Below are 20934 nucleotides of genomic sequence, written 5' to 3'. Positions count from 1 at the left end.
CTTTTTTGATGTGTTATACTGTAGTAACTTACAGTGAAGTTACTATAAAAATTTTAGTAAATGTATGTTATTTAAAAATGTATGCGATAGGGGCGCCTGGGTGGCGCAGTCGGTTAAGCGTCCGACTTCAGCCAGGTCACGATCTCGTGGTCCGGGAGTTCGAGCCCCGCGTCGGGCTCTGGGCTGATGATGGCTCAGAGCCTGGAGCCTGTTTCCGATTCTGTGTCTCCCTCTCTCTCTGCCCCTCCCCCGTTCATGCTCTGTCTCTCTGTGTCCCAAAAATAAATAAACGTTGAAAAAAAATTTTTTTTTAAATGTATGCGATATATAATAAAAATGTTATGATTAAAGAATAAAAATTCTTCCATTTGTTTTTGTTGTTTTGTTCTCTGTCATTTTAGTGGTTCTTTCGAATGTTTTGTGTTCCTTGGCCTTACGAAGCCGACTGGAAACTCTGAATACGTAGGCGAGGTTTCCAGCTGTGTGGGCCTCTCACAGGGAAACTGGAAGGTGAAAGGGCTCTGTCTTTGGGTGTACCTCCAAGTGGTAATTAGAACAAGGAGGCCTTTTCTCTGGAATAGTTTAATTCTGCAGATGAGAAGTGCCCTATCTCCTGCTTTGGAAGCGTGAACTACTTGCAAATAGGAGCAGATTGGGGAAGGACTGGGGTCCCCATCATTCAGCGTTAAGTGTCACTCGATCTCCCGGTTCTCAGGCTGTTGGAGGGGAAATTTTTTCCCATACCCTTCGAAGGTTCTTCCAGCTGGTCTAAGAATTACATTGACATAAGACAGATGAACTGGAGAAAATCAAATTTAATTTCCTACGTATGGGAACCCCACACGTACAAGAGGTTCAAAGATGTGTAAAATGGGGTACATATGCCAAGATAATCAAGATATCTTCTCTGCCATTGGATAAGCCATTCAGATAAAATTTATCTCTGGTGATAACTCTTATTCTGGGAAAGACCCCCAATTGAGATTCTTCTAGGTAGTTAAGGGAAGTGCTAAAGCTTCTCTTGAGCCCACAGGGTCTCCATTGGCTTCAGCTCAAAATAGTCCACGTGCCAAAGTGGCACCTTTGGGGGGAATTGTCCTGAACCCCTTCGAGTCCCACAAGTCACCCCACTCCCTCTACCCTACCTGGTCACCCCAAGCCCAGAGTATCTCACTTCTTCAAAAAGTAAGCCTCTCATCTTGAAGTGGGAAAGGATGCTAACCTGTGTATGTGGGATAGGAAGGCACTTGGTGATCTGATCCCTTAGCACCACACTTACAAGCACCCCCTCGTGTTAGCCTTGTGTCTCACCACAGCTTTTGTGATCTCTTGACTCTCCAAGGGCTGAGCCTTTCCAGATTCTGTGGAGCTTAATTGGCTCCCTTCCCAATGGGTAGCTCTCTTTCGGTTTAGGAAGATGAAATTGACCATCTAATCATGGAACTCAGACTCAGAATGGTCCATCTTCAAACCTCTACATTTCTTAGTTTATTTTACGAAGTTAGAGTAATGCCTGGTAAACCTGAGAAAACAGGATTACCGGAAGAACCGGCTTCAGAATACAGATGCGGGATTCCTACATAAAGTGTTAACAGAATCCAGCACGATACTGAAAAAATCTATGCATGGTAGATGACTCAGTAAAGAAATACAAAGTAAAATGAGACACACTTTTGTGTGTATGTGATGAAGTTGGCAAAGATTTTAAGAAAGATATTAGCCGTTGCAAGCAGTGGTAGAGGAAATAGGCACTCTCCTATGTTTCTGACATGCGACTCAATTGGCATCACCTCTCACTTTTACTGTGTGTGGCAAAAGTCTTACTGTCTCACACAAGACATTAAGAAATCTGGCTATGAAGATACTCATTTCATTCTTGTTTATGGTATTGAAAAATTGATAACAGTTTATCTGCCCACTAATACGGGCTTGATAGGAGAAATTAGAATCTCAGACATATAATTATGCTGAAGAATAATAGGAAAATATGATAACGATATGTTAAATGAAATCATAGGTTTAAAACAGTATGTTCCCAATTTTTTTTTTTTTTTTGTATCACAAGGGATTCTTTGTTGCAAAAACTCAACTCAAAGTGGCTTAAAAGAAAGAAGGGGAATGTATTGATTCATAATCCTAGAAAGTCAGGGAGCATGACAATACCTTCAGGCAAGCCGGACCCATGTGCTCACGGGGCATTGCCAGGAATGTGCGTCCGTCTCTTAGTTCAGCTTTATTTTATGTTGGTTTTACTTTCAGATCCACTTTCCACAAGTGTGGTCAAACAAGGTGTGTTAGAGTCCTCCAGGGAAATAGAGGCAGGGAGACTCGGGAGAGCGAGCCCAGGGGTGTAGTTGAAAGGCCTCAGAGCCAGAGAATCGAGGGTGTAGGTTCCGGGCTGGGTTTGAAGGGCTGAGACCCAGGAGTGCTGAGGTCAGAAGATGAATGTGCCAGCCTAAGTAGTTGGGCAGAGTGAATCCAACCTTTCTCCACTTGTTTTGTTCTATTCAGGCCCTCAGCAGATTGGGTGAGGTCCATCTGCACTGGGAAGGACCATCTGCTTTGCTCAATCCGCCCATTCAAATGCTGATCTCTTCTGGAAACACCCTCGCAGACACACCCAGAAATTATGTTTAACCAGCACATCTTGTGGCACAGTCAAGTTGACATGTAAAATTAACCATCACAGAGGGCCTACCGGCAGCTCTGGGATCTTGTTTGACTAACCGAATAACCTAGGGGAGAAAGAAAGGAGAGTCTTTCCTTCCAAATCATTCCAGCCCAAATCCCAGTGCTGAGTCTCTTTGGCCAGGCCTGGGCCACGGAGCCTTCTCTTCAGCTGAGAGATGGTGTGGGGCGCACGTGAACTATGTAATAATGATAGCAGCTAAAATTTATCGAGTACTAATTACATGTCGCCTGAGGAGTCTGAGTTCGAGTTCTATGGTAGATGTGTCACCATGGGCAGTTTTGTCCCCCCACATCTGAAAAAGACTCACAGCCCGTGTCCTTGATTTGATTTCAGTCACTCCTCTTGACAACCCGACTGAAATGGATTCTATTCTCATTTTACAGATGAAGAAACTAAGGTTCAGGCAGGTTAACTATATTATACAAAACGAAAGAATTCGCAAGTGGTGAACCCACTCATGTGGATTGAGACTGTGGGATTAGGCGGTTCCCCCCAAGAAGCATCAGATGCTCCTTCTGACATTGGAGACAGAGCCCAAAACAAAAACAAACGAAAACAAAACAAAAGAACCCCACAGAATACAGGCCTGTGAAAACTCTATAAAACCATCACTAATACACTCATAAAGGCAAAAGGATATGTTGCACTCTTGTTATAAGAAGAGGGATGGTGTGATCATACCTTCAAGAGAATTAAAAAAGAGCCCTTGAAGGTTAAAGCAGGAGCACAGACCGAAAAAGGTACTGTAAGAGTTGGAAGATCAATTTGAGGAAACTCCTGAAGAAGACAAAGGGATGGAAAATAGAGAAAAGATAAGCCTGGGAGGTTCAATATCTGAATAATCGAGTTCTAGAAAGAGAGAACAGAGAACATTTAGGGGAGGCAGCCATCAGTAAAACAGTAAAGAAGCATTTACCGGAACTGAAGGACTTGAGGTTCCAGATTGAAAGGGTCTTTGAAATGCCCATAAAAAAGGACGAAAAGAGACCCACCAAGACACATCATCATGAAATTTTGAAACACCGGACAAAGAGATCTTAAAATCAGAGAGAGAGAGAGAAGGGAGAGAAACATAAAAATCATATATAAAGGATGAGCAATCAGATTTGGCTTTAAGAGAAGCCAAGAAAGAGGAAGGCATGGGACTGCTCACATAGGAATCTGACCCAGAGGAGAGGTGGAGGGGATCCTCAGGGTGAGGGTGATGGGAGAGTCCAGGGGACAGCCATGCACTAGATGCAGAAGGAAACGGTTCCGATTGAAGCACCGTGACTGCAAAGACCTAGCCAGGGCTGCCGCCATTGTTACCCTGTTACCTTCACGCTAACCTTAAACCAAGGGTGAAATGCCCAGAGAGTCCAGCCCGAGGTTTTCTCCATGCTCACCTTATTTTGACCACATGTTGGTGACGTTCCTACTCATTCCCGCATGCCCCGCTGCCTGACGCGCTGCATATATCATCTGGAAATGCTGGAGGGGAAGTCGTGGCGACCAGAAAAGACAGAACGGCCTCTCCCTCTGGCCAAATACCTAAAACCTGGTCCATGCCATGGTGCTGCCACACGTCTCAGCTGTGCTGAGCCTGATGCCCAAGGTTACTCATCCCTTACTCAGTGATTTTCCCATCAAAGGCTTTTGTAAATGCTCAGGGAAGCCGAAGTCAGACAACGGCCTGGAGACTGTTCAGTTTAGCTTCTCCCCCCAGCCTTCCTCCAGCAGTGGTGGTTTTAGCCTCTCCTTATAGTCCCAGATTGCAGCTCGCTGCTCCGATTTTCAAAACTTAGCAACATTTAGGGATGCGTGTGTAGGTGGAAAGCTAAAGAGGGCAAACGGGAATGGTCAACACGAAAGCCATCACAGTGGTTACTGCTGGGGGTAGAGAAGAGACTACTATTTGAGGAGGAGTAAACAGAGCTCTGGAAGGACTGGCCATTCTTTATATCTCCAACTGGCCCGAGGACTGTCTACCCTATTATTATATTTAAATGGCACAAGTGATTTTACTTCCTCTTCTATTTGCATGGTGCATGTCACAACAAACCATTTAAAAACCAGGTGCTGTTACTCAATAAAAGGGGAAAGGAACGTGGAAAGCAGAAATAAGAGATGTTCATCCAGAATCGTTGGAAAATGAAAGGACAGGGAAAAACATTTGCATCTGGCCTCTTTGTTGCAAGGAACAGACTTGTTCAATTCAACTCAAGAAAGGAAAGGGGTTGTTTTGAGCCAACATGTGGAATGGACCGGAACGATAAAACTCAGGCAGGTTTTGACTCTCCCTAGAGGCATCTCTGGGTCTCTGTCTGCTGCATTTCCTATTGGCCGTATAGTAAACCTCCCCAAAATTCATTGGTTTAAAACGACAATCACCATTTATTTATTGGCTCATGATGCTGTAATTGGGGAAGGGATTGGCAGGAATGGCTCGTCTCTGCTCCATGAAGTGTCGATGGGCCAGCGTGACTGGGGCTGGAGGAGGTGGATAGCTTCACTCACATGTCTGGCTCCTCAGCTAAGGTGTCCAGAAGAGCTAGGGGTTGGCCAGGTCAATCTTTGCAGCAAGGCTCCTTTACATGGTGGGTCAGGGCTCCAAGAGAGGCAGATCAGGAGCTGTCAGGCCCCTTAAGCACTAGATCTAGAACTGGCACCATGTCACCGCCACTGCATTTTGTTCTAAGCAAGTCCATTTGGTGAGGAGGAGAAACAGATTTCACCTCTTGATGGGAGAAGCGGCATGTTCTCCCATAGATGGGAAGAGTACTTGGCAGCTGTTTTTGCAAACAATTTGCCGTATCTTTTCCCCTACCCCAGAATTTTGGATCGCGTATAATTTTCATTTGCTATTGCCTTAACTTCACTCATGATTTCCTGTCACCTCCAACTTTCCTGCTAACTAGCAAATACTTTTTGTGTTTTGGGGCTCAAATGCCTAAGAACTGCTTGGTTCGGTTCATCTTTTTGTTCCATGTGAGTGGTCAAACGTCAGAGGCCAACCTATTTTTGTCCTCAAGTTTTAGTTTGAAAAACATTAAGTCTTCAGAATAGTGGCAAGAATAATACACTGAATGGCTATACGCCCTGCACCTGGATTCACCAATCTTAACATTTGCCCCATTTGCTTGATCATACTTTCTCTTTCTATGAGTATGTGTATGGAGTTGGTTGGAGACATCATGACATTTTACCCTTGAATATTTTAGCATATATCTCCTAAGAACAAGGCATTCTCTTACATAACCACAGTCAAATGATCACACTCACGAGATTTAACAGTTACATACGATTGTAACCTAACGTACTACCCACATTCATATTTCCGCGGTTGCCCCAGTAATGTCTTTTATATATGATTTTTTAATCCCTTATTGAAACTATGATGACATGTAGAAATTATGTCTCCACACGTGTCTCCTCAATGTACTTTTATTTAGACAAGTTTCCTGGCTGTCTTTCATCTTTTATGACGTTGACTTTTTTGGAAAGCCTAGGCCAGTTGTTTGCACAGCGTCTTTCGACTTTGGATTTGCATAATTATTTCCTCATGGCTAGATTCAGCTTAACTCTCTGTGGTAGGAACAGGTGATGTTGTGTGGCCAGCCAGTTGACTGGCTACTTTTGACAGTTGCTGGATCATCGTCTATCTGTGCTCACTCCCACTGTCCCTTTCCCCACTCCCCTCCCCCGTCCTATCCCAGGTTCCTTAGTCCTGAGACCTGTGGGTGAGTTTGGCCAAGAGAAGGCAATGGCGGATGACTGGAGAGTAGGAGAAAGGGAAAGACTGGAATCATTCTCCTGTTTCTGTGTTCCTGTGAGGTCTTTGTGGCTACTCCTGTGAGTCTCCTGCTCCCTCCAAACAGACCCTCCCGTGCGTTTCAGGCTCCCCGGACATCCTCCTCCTTGGTTCTGGCTCCTGGCTGGCCCCAACTTCTGTGCTCTGATAAAACCCCCCTCTCATGCTGCCCCTTCAGCCCTGGGGAGGCAGTGTCTTCCGGCTGCTTCTAACCTCACCATCCTGTGGTTGGCCGCTCAGCTCTTCCACTTCCTGCCTAACCAATTTTCTTTATTTGGAGCGAAGGGCCCAGGGTGGTGTCTGTTTTCCTGACTAAACCCTGACTAATGCCGATAGGGTGCTCATCCTTGGTCTAATCTGAGTGACGTGTGGAATGGGGTTGCATGGAATCAGCTACGGCAGCATTAGCAGTAGGGGCCCCAAGAGGGGAGAGTCCTTTAGAAGGAGGAGTGAGCACAGTAGCCCCCTTCCTGTGTAGGCAAAGGCAACATCTCTGGGTGGTAGAATTTTGGATGAATTTTATAGTATTTCTTCTTCTTTTTGTGTTTACCCCAAATAACCTACATTTTCTACGATGGAAATGGATTGTTTGGGCATGGAGAAAAAAATTGCCGGCATGCCACATCTGGGAAACAAGTGAACGAGAACGGTCAACACGTTGTGCGTAACAAGATCCGTCAGAAAATACGGAAGCCGCTAACCCCCACGAAATCACTTGGTCCCTGAATCTTTTTCTCCAGTTTTACTGAGGTATAATTAACAAATAAAATTATGATATATTTAAATTTCTTAGAATTTTATTTGAGAGAGGGAGAGAGAGAGAGACAGTGCGAGTGGGGGAGGGGCAGAGAGAGAGAGGGAGAGAGGATCCCAAGCAGGCTCCATGCCACCAGCACAGAGCCTGATGTGGGGCTTGAACTCATGAAACCATGAGATCATGACCTGAGGCAAAACCAAGAGTCAACTCTTAACTGGGCGAGCCCCCCAGGAGCCGCATAATTGTGATATATTTAAAGCACCCGTGATGATTTTATATACACACACTGTGAAAGATTTTCTGCAATTGGGTTGATGAACACATCCATCACCTCACATACTTACCTTTATTTATTTATTCGTTCTTAGTACAAACACTTAAGTTCTACTCTCTTAGGAGATTTCAGTGACACAATTCAATATCGTCAACTCTAGTCACCACGTTCTCTGTCAGGTCTTCAGCCCTTACTCATGTTATAACCAAAAGCATGTACCCTTTACCGACCTGTCCCCTCTTGTCCCAACCCCCAGCCGCTGGCATCCACCATTCTCCTCTGTTTCTGTGAATTTGACTTTAAAAAAAATATTTTTTTAAATTTCACATATAAGTGATAGCAAGCAGTATTTGTCTTTCTCTTCCTGACTCCCCAAGTCTTTTAAATAAAAAATGATAATTCGGGGTGGCTGGGTGGCTCAGTTGGTTGGGCGTCGAACTTGGCTCAGGTCAAGATCTCGTGGTCCGTGAGTTTGAGCCTCGAGTCCGGCTCTGCACTGACAGCAAGGAGCCTGCTTCGGATTCTCTGTCTCCCTCTCTCCCTCTGCCTCTTCCCTGCTCGCAGGTGTTCTCTCTCTCTCTCTCTCAAAAATAAATAAACATTTAAAAAAATTTAGGGACCCCTGGGTGGCTCAGTCGGTTAAGCATCTGGCTTCGGCTCAGGTCATGATCTCCTGGTTCCTGAGTTCGAGCTCTGTGCAGACAGCTCAGAGCCTGGAGCCTGCTTTGGATTCTGCATCTCCCTCTCTCTCTGCCCCTCCCCCGCTCGTGCTCTGTCTCTTTCTCTCTCTCAAAAATAAATAAACATAAATAAAAAAAATAAGAGAGTCAGTATAAGATCTAGAAGAGTAACAAGAAATTTCTCCTGTGAGATTTATACAAAATGCTTATACTCTTCTGTTTATGTTATGTAGTTCATAATACACTTTAATAATTTTAAAAAGCTGGTGCTGGAATCCCAAAAGGGGCAAATGGCTCAATTGTGGAGGGAGATTACCCCACAACCCCCCGGGCCCACAAAGGAACAAGTCTGTAGCGACGAGGAGAAAACCTCGCTGGCTCATATGGGTGTATTTACGTTTAACAGGTGACTTGTGCGATCGTTTCTAGGTATTGGAGGTGTGTTTCCGTGTTTTACTACTTAATCAAATAACCTGAGGGGTTTTGGAAGATGTATTAACTGAGAGGCGGAAGGATTCATAGGGATAGTACAATAGCTAAGTTGTGGGTTCGACACATGAGAAAATGAGTAGAAAGGCACACGAAACGGCAGTGGAAAGATTAAATAGGACCCAAGGCTAAAATAAGATAAAATTGCATGGAGCGCCTGGGTGGCTCAGTCGGTTAAGCATCCGACTTCGGCTCAGGTCGTGATCTCGCAGTCCGTGAGTTCGAGCCCTGCATCGGGCTCTGTGCTGACAGCTCGGAGCCTGGAGCCTGCTTCAGATTCTGTGTCTCCCTCTCTCTCTCTCTGCTCCTCCCCCACTCACATTCTCTCTCTCTCAAAAATAAACATTAAAAAAATTTTTTTAATAAAAAAATAAAAATAAAATAAAACCGCATGAACGAAGACAGGAACCATTGGAAATCAAATGAACTGTTGGAAATGAGAAGAGCAAAAAATAAGTAAATAAAATCACAGGGTTCGTCAGGTAGGGCCGGGCTGGACCAGTCAACAAGCAGTTCTCACAGGAGAGCCTGGCAGAGAAAATTCGCTTGGCAAGTAAGAAGCCAAGGCAAGCCTGCTTCTGCCTTTCATCTAATCCAGTGCAGTCTGGTGCAAAGCGTCTGGAAGAATCAAAAGACACTTTCCTAGATGCTTGACTGTTGCAATGACCATCCACGGCTCACTGCAACAGGCTTTTGACTTCAACCTGCTACTACCCGCCGAGGCCTGAGTTTAGCCGTGGTCTAATCACTGCTCTCTCGAGTGTCTTCACTGGACGCCCAAGGTGCCGTGTGTAGGAAGGATAAGATCGGTAATAATGTTGCCTGAAGGGAAGCATACGGGTCAGCGAGTGAAACAAGTTGACCTTTTACCACGAATTAGTTCCGATGACCTCTCGGTAGTGCGCATCTAACGTTGTTACGAGTTTACGAATGTAGAGGAAAGTATCCCGTCAGAGTTACACCTGGTTGTCTTTCCCGCCCACACCGAGCAAAGAATGTGTGTTGAAGAAGCATCCTGGCCCCTGGGGGTTTCCTTCTCCGCGGACAGACGGGGAGAACGTGATCCGGGCTGCGCAGTCCGTAGGCTGGAAGGTTTGGAAGGTGCTGGTGTGGTTCCTGGCTGAGGTCTCTTGGTTCATTCATTGTTCTATTGCCTTTACCTCCTCCCAACTTTGATCCCGAGTGAATGTCTCACTAGGGCCACATCTACTTTTTGAGAGAGGTTTCATGGAAGTTGCCCCGCTCTAATGACATCCTCCTGACGCATCAGGAAAATTTGAGCAAACTGGCCCAGAAGGAGAGGCAGAGTCCAGGACCTGAGTGCTGGGCCTGTCCTACGAGCGTCCCCAGCTAGTGCCAAAGCCCGCGAATCACATTCCGGCTCACTCTTGGTATAGTACGTTCTGTGGGTGTGAGCAAATGTGTAATGACATGTGTCCACCATCATGGTAGCATACAGAGTATTTTCACTGCCCTGGGAGTCGTCTGTGTGCTACTTGTTCATCCCTGCGCCCCCCAGCCCCGGGCACCCACTGATGTTTTCATTTCTCCAGAGCGTCGCCTTCCCCAGAATGTCGTATGGGTGGCGTCCTTCGGTGTGTAGCCTGGAGACTGGCTTCTTTCTCTTAGTAACACGCAGGTAAGGTTCCTCATGTCTTTTCGTGCCTTCATGACATTGTTCAGGTTTAGCACTGAACACTATCCCCTTGTCTGGTTGTGCCAGCTTGCTTATCCACACTGCCAGTATGGCCTTGATGTCTGGGGTCGGGAATGTCCCCTCCATCTTCTATCCTGTCTCTCCTACATCCTGCATCTCTAGAGCTGGAGAAAGTTTCACAAGGAGAAGTGAGACATAGACTTCTCAGGACAGCGCTTGCTGGGGAGGGAACCAGTGAGCTGGCACGTTCGGGGAGACCTGATCTGCCGTCAGGGACTTTGAAAGAAGGGTAAAGAGGGATCCTGGCCTAAGGCACGGTGTTCCTCTCCACAGGCAGGTGCACGAAGATCCAGGAATCTCCACACCACCCCCCCCCCCACCCTCCACTGAGCTGATGCTCTGATGGGCCTTGGTCTCACTGCCGCCTCCTCATGGTCTCATTTTGGGATTCCCGGGGCTCAAGGCGACCAGCCTGGGACTCACTTATGCAGGTGCACAGGCCTTGGGAAGTGGGAGGGTGGGAAGGGGATCCACCCGGAGCCCTTAGCGGACCTACACGGCCCTGGGCCATTGTATTCGCACCTGCTGTGCTGCTTCGCAAGCCTTTGAACACAGCAGCCATAGACGTTTGCAAGGAAAACCAAATCAAGTTAAAGCCTTCGTTTCTGCTGGAAGCAGGCAGGGGCCAAGCCGTGTTGTCCAGCTCTTAGGAAGGAGGGCGTGACCTGTCCTAGAGCAAAGTCAAAGTGGCTTGGGTGAAGAATACCCAGAGGCAGAGAGAATTCAGCACAAAGGGAAGGAACCATACCAACGGAGGGGGGGGTGGGGGGGTGGGGGGGTGGCTGGCAGGACGGGAAAGGGCAGACACTCCTAGGAGTGTTTGGATGGCTGTGTCAGCACAGTTGGAAGTGTGGGGCCGAGAGCAGGTGGGACGGGCAGGAGGGAGCCAACTTCCACTTTCTCTTGTCTTTCCATTTCGCTTCCCTTTTCCCCCGGGGCAGATACGTCTCCGTCATCCCCTTCCATTTAATATTGCATCGTAAGCTTTTTCCGAGTCGCCAAGAGTTTTCTTGATAAACTTTGCAGTGCGGAATCTATTTTGATTGCAGAGAATTTGCAGAGGCAGTCGAGAGAGTTTGCGCACGCCCGCCACCCGACGTGTTCCCAACATCGTATCTTCTTACATCGCTGTGTCCGCGTGTCAGAACTGAGAAATGGCCGTTGGTACCTTACGATTAGCCAAGCTCCAGAATTTGTACGGATTTTTACCAGTTTTTCCCATTTATATCCTTTGTAAATTCACGATCCAGCCCGGGACAGCCACATCGAATGTTCTTGTTATGACTCCTTGGTCCCTGTGACAGCTTCTTAGCGGTTCCTTATTTGTCGTGACCTTGAGAGTTTGAGGGAGCCCTGGTTTGAAGTATTTGTAGAATGTCTCTTAAAGTGGGTTTGTCTGATACGTCCTCGTGATTAGAATGGGGTTATATGTTTTTGGAAAGACCACCACAGAAGTGACGTACCCTTCTCATCCCATCACTATCAGAGGATACGTGATGTCCGTGTGATATTACTGGTGATGTGCCCTTGGTCACTCGGGTAAGGCAGCCCTAGCCAGGTTTCTCCACTGTAAGGTTACTGTTTCCCCTTTCCTGACTCTGTTCTGCGGACATGAGCCACTAGGTGCGGCCCATACTCAAAAAGAGGTGAAGGAAATATGCTCCTTTTCGTGGAGAGGGTAGTCTCTTCATAAATTATTTGGCGTCCTGTAAGCAACGTTTGTTTCTTCTCAGCTATGTCTTTACGGAATCACTTATTTATATCAGTAAGTATTCTTATCTTACACTTCGGGTTACAATCTAACCCTTCATCGTTTACTTTGTTGCCGAAATTGTCGTAGCTCTGGCCATTGGTGGCCTCTTCAAGGTTGGCTCCCGTGTTCCCCGGGACATGCCCCAGCCTTTTACTTATTTTTAGTTTTTAAGCAATTCTTTTCTTCTCCCACTATGAGATGCTCCGGGCCCATCTTGCATTTCCTGTGCCCCAGCCCCAGAGTCTTGGATGGGAGGATGATATCGGGAGGCGTGTTTCCATACCTGTTGTTCTCATTTGTCTGTTCCATTCAGTAGAGTATAATGATTGGTCCAACCATTACCAATTTTACATTTAGGAGGAATTCTTTTTCGTGGTTAAAAAAAAATCATTTTGCAAATAAAGTAAATTTTTTCTGGGAAGTAAATTTCCAGGAGGAGCATTAGTGGGGGGAAAGGTCGTGTATATTTATTATGTTTCTAGATACTGACAGACACACTGCTCCCATATTATGGTACCAATGCATGCCATCTCCTAGAAATGTACTAGTTCCCCTTCAATGTTTAGAATGAGTAGCAGGGTGTGGAATGAAAACTCTTCTTCCCGTCACTGTTGTTTTAATCCCCCCCCCACACACACACACACCCCTTCCTGGAGACCATGATATTCGTTTCTTGTATATTCTTTTAGAATTTCTTTATGCACAAACAAGCGAAATGAATGCATGTGAGAGAGACCAAACTAAGCATACTGTTCTTAAAAAAAATTTTCTTTAATGTTTATTTTTGAGAGAGGCAGAGTATGGGTGGGGCAGGGGCAGATAGAGAGGGAGACGCAGACTCTGAAGCAGCCTCCAGCCTGTGAGGATACAGACATGTTGCCCCGTAGAGGGGACTAGTCTAGTGGGGGACACAAGAACCAAAAAGTACACGCGGCGGTGTGTGTATGAAGAAATAGCTCTGCTTACGGCACCGAGGGGCATAGAGCAGGGGGAACAGAAAGGCTTCTGAGTCTGGATATCGGAGCAGGCTCCTGGGGGGTTGGCGGGGACGGAGGAGAGCCAGGGAGAGGGCGGGCGTCGCAGGCAAAGAGGCAGCAAGGGTTGCCGTGAGCTGGTGAAACTTCACGGGAATTCGTGAGCCTGGGCCGGGAGGGGACGAGGGGTGTGGTTGCAAAGAAAACGGGAGGCCCCCGAGGAGACCCCGGAGTGCCGGCGAGCTCAGAGAAGGAAGGGCAGCAGAGATGCGGGCGGGGGAGTGTGACGGAGATGCTAAGGAAGTGGAACCAGCACGACTTTCTGACTCAGCTGGTGGTCTTAGGGGGAGAGAGGAGAGCACGACGAGGGGGAGGCAGAGGAGGAGGAGAGAGAGGGGGGCGGACTGCTCCAGTACGACCCCCCGGTTCTCAGCTGGGACACCGGGGTATAGGACGGCATCAGCTCCTGAATGCGGGACGCTTAGGAGAGGAAAGGTCGGGAAACGTGATACGCTTGGTCCTCGACCATCCCCGCTTCGTGAAGTGCCTCCGGGAACTGGAGAGCACCCCGCGGCCCCCTGCTTTGCACTGTCCCCTGTGCACTGTCCCCTGTGCACAGTTAATTACTGTCCGTTGAATGACTTTCTGAATGCACGAATGAATGTTTGGTAACTGGAACATAGCGGTGAGCATCCCCTGAACCCTTCCCCTGGGAGCTTGTTGTCCGAGGGGGCGAACCATGCAGAGACAGCCAGTGAAACAGAGTATTACATGAGGTTGCAAGTGAGGGCAGTTAGGACCCAGGGGAAGGAGACAGTCCTCTGGTGAGTTTTAAGGGACATATATAAGATGGAGAAGAGGAAAAGACATTTCAGTAAGAAAGGAGGCTTTTGAGAGAGAGAGAGAGAGAGAGAGAGAGAGAGAGAGAGAGCGAGCGCATGAAATGCCAGGAGCACCAAAAGATATACATATGTTGTCCAGTGTAATTAATTTATTCACTTAAAGGATTTGCTTAACTATTGATTGGAAGGAAACCATCATAATAACCATTTTTTCCCTATTTTAACAGACTGGGGACTTAAAACTTCCGACTTAGTCAAAAGTTGTTTTCTGGTTTGCTGAGAGAATTTATGTCTATTTTGAATGCTTTTAGTTTTATAGGAAAATTTACAGTTCGATTTTTGATGACAAATGTCAGTGTAGGGGTGCCTGGGTGGCTCAGGCGGTTAAGTGTCCAACTCTTGCTGTCAGCTCAGGTCGTGATCTCAGGGCCATGAGATACAGCCCTGTGTAGGGCTCTGCTGTCATAGCACGGAGCCTGCTTGGGATTCTCTCTCTGTCTCTCTGTCTCTCTCTCTCTGTCTCTCTCTGCTCTTCCCCCTGCTTGCACACATGTTTCCGCATGCACACACGTGATCTCTCTCAAAATAAATAAATAAAACTTTTTAAAAAGTCAATGTAAATACACGAAGAAAGAGAAATGCAACTGATGGTTTCTAATTCAGGAAAAAAGGGGGGAAGGGTACTCTAAAAACATGGCAAATTAAGCAGAAAACAATAAGAAGCAAATAAAAGGTGGCAAAGCATTATACTCATTAGAAGATGGAGAAATAAGTCTAAATGTATCAATTTTTCCAATACATACAAAATTACCTGCAAAAAGTTAGAGATGTCCTATTGGATTATAAAAATAAAATCTATGTATATGCTATTTAGAAGAGACTTCTGGAACGACACTACACTGCAGTGCTGGAAAAAAAAAAAAAAGGATGGTGAAAGATATGTCCTGTAAAAACTAACCCAAAAGTGTGTGGTATAACCATTTTAACGTTTCATTTTTGTATTTTTTGAGAGACAGCGCAAGCAGGGGAGGGGCAGAGAGAGAGAGGGAGACACAGAATCTGAAGCAGGCTCCAGGCTCTGAGCTGTCAGCACAGAGCCCCATACCGAGCTCCAACTCGTGAACCACGAAATCACGACCTGAGCCGAAATCGGACGCTCAACCGACTGAGCCATCCAGGTGCCCCTGTTATAACAATTTTAATATCATGCAAAGTAGAAGGCAAGGTAGCACTAATAAGGATAAAAAAAAAGACACTGTGTAATGCCTGGAAGAACCATCACCCAAATAATATAACAATTATAAACTTGTATAGGCTCAACAGTCAAAATATACAAGGCAAAAACTAACAAAACTGGAAGGATCAATGGGTAAATCCTTAATCTCTGTGGGAGAATTTAGGCATGCCTCTTTGAGAATCTGGTAGGTTAAAGCAGACTTAAAAATCAAAAAAGCAACCTTATCTTAACCATAGCTAGCCTCCCAACGTCCTGGAGACCTTGCTTTTTAAATATGCACAATTCTTCAGACTTACGCTATCCCTAACCCGGACTAACTAACAACTATATAATCAGCTACTCCTCACAGTCCTGGGGCAGCTCTTTCTGCTTACAGGTCCTGTCCCTGAGCTTTAATAAAAACACCTTTTTGCTCACACGCATGCACACACACACACACACACACATGCATGCATACATAATGCATAAATACATACATAAAATAAAAAATAAAAATAAAAATCAGTCACATAGGAGTTGATACTTCTTTAACATGGAAAAAATATATATACAAAGCCAACATCTTTCTTACTGGGAAAAAATAGAGGTATTCCCACTAGTTATAGAGAAGCCAAAACGGTTCATTATCTTCATTATAATTTAACAGCGTGTTGGAGATATTAGCCAGCATGGCAGGTGGAGAGGGGTGACAGAAATTTAAAGATAGGAAGAAGTAAATTTATCTTTATTTGCAGATTATATCATACATATCTGGGGGAAAAAAGTAAATGGAAAACAAAACATGAAATGGAAATTTAGTAAAGTAGCCAAGTATGATATTAAACACAGAAATCAGAAGCCTCCATATAGAAAACAACACCTAGTAGGAAAAAAAAAACAAAAAACGAGAGACCACACTTACAATACCAATAAAGAAAGAAAAATTACTAGGGATAAACTGAAGGAGAAATTTACAAAACCAACGTGAGAAAATTACAAAATACTTTCCAAAGACAAAAGTCAGGCTTGACCAAGTGGAAAGACAGGTCACGTTTATGAACAGAAAGATTCAACGCCATGTTAATTCTCCTTAAGTTAATTTTAAAAGGTAATGCAGTCCTAATATATGTACAGCTAATTTTCTTCTACACCTGAAAGACTGGTCGTTACCTTGTTTTTGGAAGAACTAAGTAGCAAAAATACCCAGAAAATCTCTGAGAAAGGAGTGCAGTGGACCATAGTCATAGCCCAAATACTAAATACATTGTAAAGTCTCCATCATCAAGATTGTGTTGGCGCACGAGTAAATAAATCAATGAGACATTGTACAAATATAGAAATAGATATAAAAGCATAAGACATATATAAGATTATATATATATATATACAGATTATATATATATACAGATTTTATATATATATATACAGATTATATATATATATATATATATATATATATATATATCTACAGATTATATATCATCTACCCTTGTTGTGGAAAAGGACTTTTAAATAAGTGATGTTTGAGACATTTGGATAACCATATGGAAAAAAGGTAAAATTGGAACCATTCTTCAAACCATAAAGTAGGGAAATTTCGAAATGAGTCAAGTAACTACATGTGAAAAAAAAAAAAAGAACAACCCAGTAACCAACACCCTCCGCCCCCATAAGTGGTAATAGAAAGTGTGGGTGAATTCTTTCACAACCTGGCAGTGGGAACACTTTTGTAACCACGAATAAAACTCAGCAGCTGTAAAAAAAGATGAACTTGACTTTGTAAATACAAAACAAAATAAGCAAACGAAGCTGTTACACAGCAAAACCCCACAAATGAAGTAAAAAGACAAGTGGTAAACTGGGAAATAATTAACAACTTTTGCCACAACAGGCTATTATCTTTAATATATACAGAGCTTTTAAATTTGAGAAGAAAAATACCAGTAACCCCGTAGGAAAAAAAAAATGAGTGAAAGATATACACAGAGAGTTTATAGAAAAAGAAATTTAAATAGCCTTTAGATATAGGAAAAGGTTTTCAGTCTTGCTCATAATAAGGGAAATGCGAATCAGAATTACACCAAGGTATCATTTCTCTCCTCTCAGATTTGCAAAGATCCAAAAGCTTGGCAACACTCTGTTGGCCCTCATGCATGTTGATGTGTAGGCAAAATGGGAATGTGGCAATATGTAGCAAAATCATCCTTGAATTTGTCTTTTGAAACCAAATCCCACTTGTAGGTGTCCCCAAAGTACTGGACAAAAATGAGAAATGACGTAAGCATAAAACTATCAATTGTAGCACTCCGTGTAATCACAGAGGACTCAGAGGAAACCCAAATATCTTCAACAGGGGACTGGTTATAGATATGGAAATGTCAAAAGTAAAAAAAAAGAAAAATACAATATTAATAGCAGTAAAAAGGCTGACCTAATCTGAAGATCCACCAGGAAGATGTAGTAATTATAGGGGCACCTGGGTGGCTCAATCGGTTAAGCTATTATCTTTAATACAAGTTGGGCTCAGGTCACAATCTCACAGTTTGTGGGTTTGAGCCCCGCATTAGGCTCTGTGCTGATGGCTCAGAGCCTGGAGTCTGCCTCGTATTCTGTGTCTCCCTCTCTCTCTGTCCCTCCCCCCGTTCCCACTCTGTCTCTCGCTGTCTCTCAAAAGTAAATAAATACTTAAAAGTGTTTTAAAAAGAAGATATAGTAATTCTAAATTTGCTTCGTACAAACTAACAACATGGTCTGAGAATAGGTAATGCAAAAATTGGCATAAGTAAAATGAAAAAGAGACACGTCCTCTGTTTTACAAAGAAATTACATCACACCGATCTCAGTAACTGATGCAATAAGTAGACAGAAAATCCATGACATTATAGAAAATCTGGATGATATAATTAACCAATTTGACCTAAAACACATTATATCCAAGTGCACGTAGAACATTTCCCATAATTGATCAAATAAGGGCATAAAGTAAACCGCAGTAAACTTCAAGGATTTTAAACGACAATGAGTAACTTTTCTGACCACAATTGTCTTGTTTGAAATCAAATAATATAATTAGAAAATCTCCAATACATGGAAATGAAGCATTATGCCAAAAAAAAAAACATCAAAAAACCATGGGTCTATAAAGAAATGAAGTGAAAATTAGAAAAGTATTTTAACTGAATGTAAATGAAAGTATGTATCAAAACCTGCAATTAGAACCACGTTTAAAGGAAGACTTAGAACATTAAATGAAAATAGAAAAAAAAAAAAAAAGCCCAGGCTCATAGCAGTCTTTTGAGCATCACCTTGTGAAGTTAGAAAAATAATAGCAAGTAAACTCAACGAAAGTAGAAATGAGCAAATAGTAATGGGAAGAAATTAATAAAATAGAAACAAACTCAAAACGGAATATTTAAAAAGCAAGAGTTTGTTATTTTAAAATACTGGTAAAATGTATAACACCCAGGCAAAACTTACACAGCAATGAAAATAAATATATTATTGCTAAATGCAACATAGGTGAATCTCACAAATGTTGAGCCAAAACAAAAGCAAACAAAACAAAACAAAACAAAAAAACAGCCAGACCAAAAGAACACATACTGTGTGCTTCTAATAATACAAGACTATATATAGTATTAAAAGCAAAACTAACAGTTACCTTTGGAGACGCGATTGGAGAAGATGCCAAGAGGGGACTTTTGGGATGCTGGAAGTTTCTATTTCTTGAAAAAAGACTAGTCCCGTGGGTGTGTTCAACCTGTGATAAGTCACTGACCTGTGCACTTATGATCTGTGTGCTTTTCTGCACGTTACACAGCAGTAAGATTTTGCCAATAAGAGACACGAGTTATCAGAAGAGAGTTGCTTGACAAAATCAATGCCCCCCAAAGGAAATGAGAACAAACCTCTTTCTCCCATACTCTTTCTAGATGCCTGGGATGTGGACAAGATGCCTGGAGATTCAGAAACCATTTGTGATCATGAAGACAAAAGCCACCAAGGACATCAGCCTTGGACAGCCGAACACCTACACCTTATATGAGAAAAATAAGCCACTTGTCTACTGGAGCCATTCTTACCTGAAGCTGACTGCCACTTCAGCTATGGCTTAAGGATTCAAAACACTTTTTTTTTTTTCAACGTTTTTATTTATTTTTGGGACAGAAAGAGAGCATGAACGGGGGAGGGGCAGAGAGAGAGGGAGACACAGAATCGGAAACAGGCTCCAGGCTCTGAGCCATCAGCCCAGAGCCCGACGCGGGGCTCGAACTCACGGACCGCGAGATCGTGACCTGGCTGAAGTCGGACGCTTAACCGACTGTGCCACCCAGGCGCCCCTCAAAACACTTTTTTAAGTAGGCTCCACGCATAGAGCCTGGCTGTGGGCTTTGAACTCACGACCCTGAGATCAAGATCTGAGCTGAGATCAAGAGTCCAATGCTCAACCCACTGAACCACCCAGACACCCTTCAATTTTTTTTTTTTTTTTTAGAGTCGAAAAAGAAGTACACAATTTCAACATAGAGCAGGAGGGAGCAAATACCAAAAATTAATCCCGTCGGAAACACAGAAACAAGAACACATAGAAAACATTTTAAAATAAAACCAGTGAGACCAGCAAATCTCAAACAAAGCTTTGCTTATTTATTTTAGACAAAAACGAGAGAGCAAAACTAAACCGTATTAAGAAGGAATAAAAGAAGCACTACTCATACAGCATAGGTTTAAAAAAATAAATTGTAAGAATTGTGCGGCAAGGACAGAAAAGAGGGAGCGTCCTTGGAGTCCCTAATTTACAGCACCCACTGTTTGAACCTCATCCGTACCTGACGGTACTCGACTTAAGGAATTGGGATTATTGCTTTTATGCCAGCAAACCCAAAGAGTGGAAAAGGAGGCCCACCCGATCTGCAGGTGAGGCAGGGGGACCACACATTTCAATTGTGGGTTTGTTGCCCATGGTTTAAACGGAGAGCCACCTGGGGGCCAGCGACGGAACAACAGGGGCTGCTTCCGGCCGTCGTCAGGGGATCTGGGGAGACCCAGTGGTGTGGCCTCCAGCCTAGAGCTTTAGCCAAAAGAGAACCCTCGGCCCTCCCTCCTGTTCTGTGGCCACCGCGTCTCCCAGCTGCAGTGGAAGGGGTACCCGGGGAACGCCCATCCTGGAGTGGTGAAGGGCACCCACGGAGTAAGAGGGAAGAACTAAGAGTCAGCGTGAAGAAATCCGCCCAGGATTCCTGCAGGTGTTTTGAGCCTGGTGTCAAGGGGGAGAAAGATTGTTGATGGGAAGTTAGGGGGGTGTGGTCCACGTGGGGTCACCATTAACAGGTGTGCAGGCAACGGCCAGTTCCCCTGGGCAGATCGAGTAACCTCAAAGTGTGCTGTCAGGGAGGTTAGGGTGCTTGCGGGGAAGGGGAGATTAGAGAGAGAGAGCGCTGAAGGAAAGGGGAGGCACAGGGAAACCCCCGTGTCCCTTGTCCCGTAAGCTTATCCTCTCCTTCCCAAGCTCCACTCCTCTGTCTGGAGTTTCTCACTGCAGGTGTGCCCTAGGAGTGCCGGTCCCACCCACTCTCAGCCTCCAGAGCCCTTTTTGGACCTCAGTGACCCCTTTTCCAAACGTCTGCTTAATTTCTTCCTGTCCGCGTCCCACTGTTACCCCACCTTCAACATGCCCACGCTCACAACCACAGACTCACCTTTCAATCTCCCACATTCCCTCCTCCTCTCCTGAAACGTCACCGGCCTTC

General features: G+C 44.6%; 1 long non-coding RNA gene across 1 annotated transcript in view; it reads left to right on the top strand.

Moving 5' to 3' along the window:
* LOC123378928 overlaps positions 1-19423 on the top strand; it is a 59403-nt gene extending 39980 nt beyond the window's left edge. The window contains exon 3 of the long non-coding RNA XR_002737973.2: positions 19117-19423. This is a non-coding gene — a long non-coding RNA (uncharacterized LOC123378928). The remainder of the gene's footprint in view (positions 1-19116) is intronic.
* The last annotated feature ends 1511 nt before the right edge of the window (positions 19424-20934 follow it).

Source organism: Felis catus, chromosome E1 (assembly GCF_018350175.1).
Source record: "Felis catus isolate Fca126 chromosome E1, F.catus_Fca126_mat1.0, whole genome shotgun sequence".
NCBI lineage: Eukaryota > Metazoa > Chordata > Mammalia > Carnivora > Felidae > Felis > Felis catus.
The sequence above is the reverse complement of the archived record's forward strand: the minus strand, read 5'-3'. Positions and strand labels throughout refer to the sequence as shown.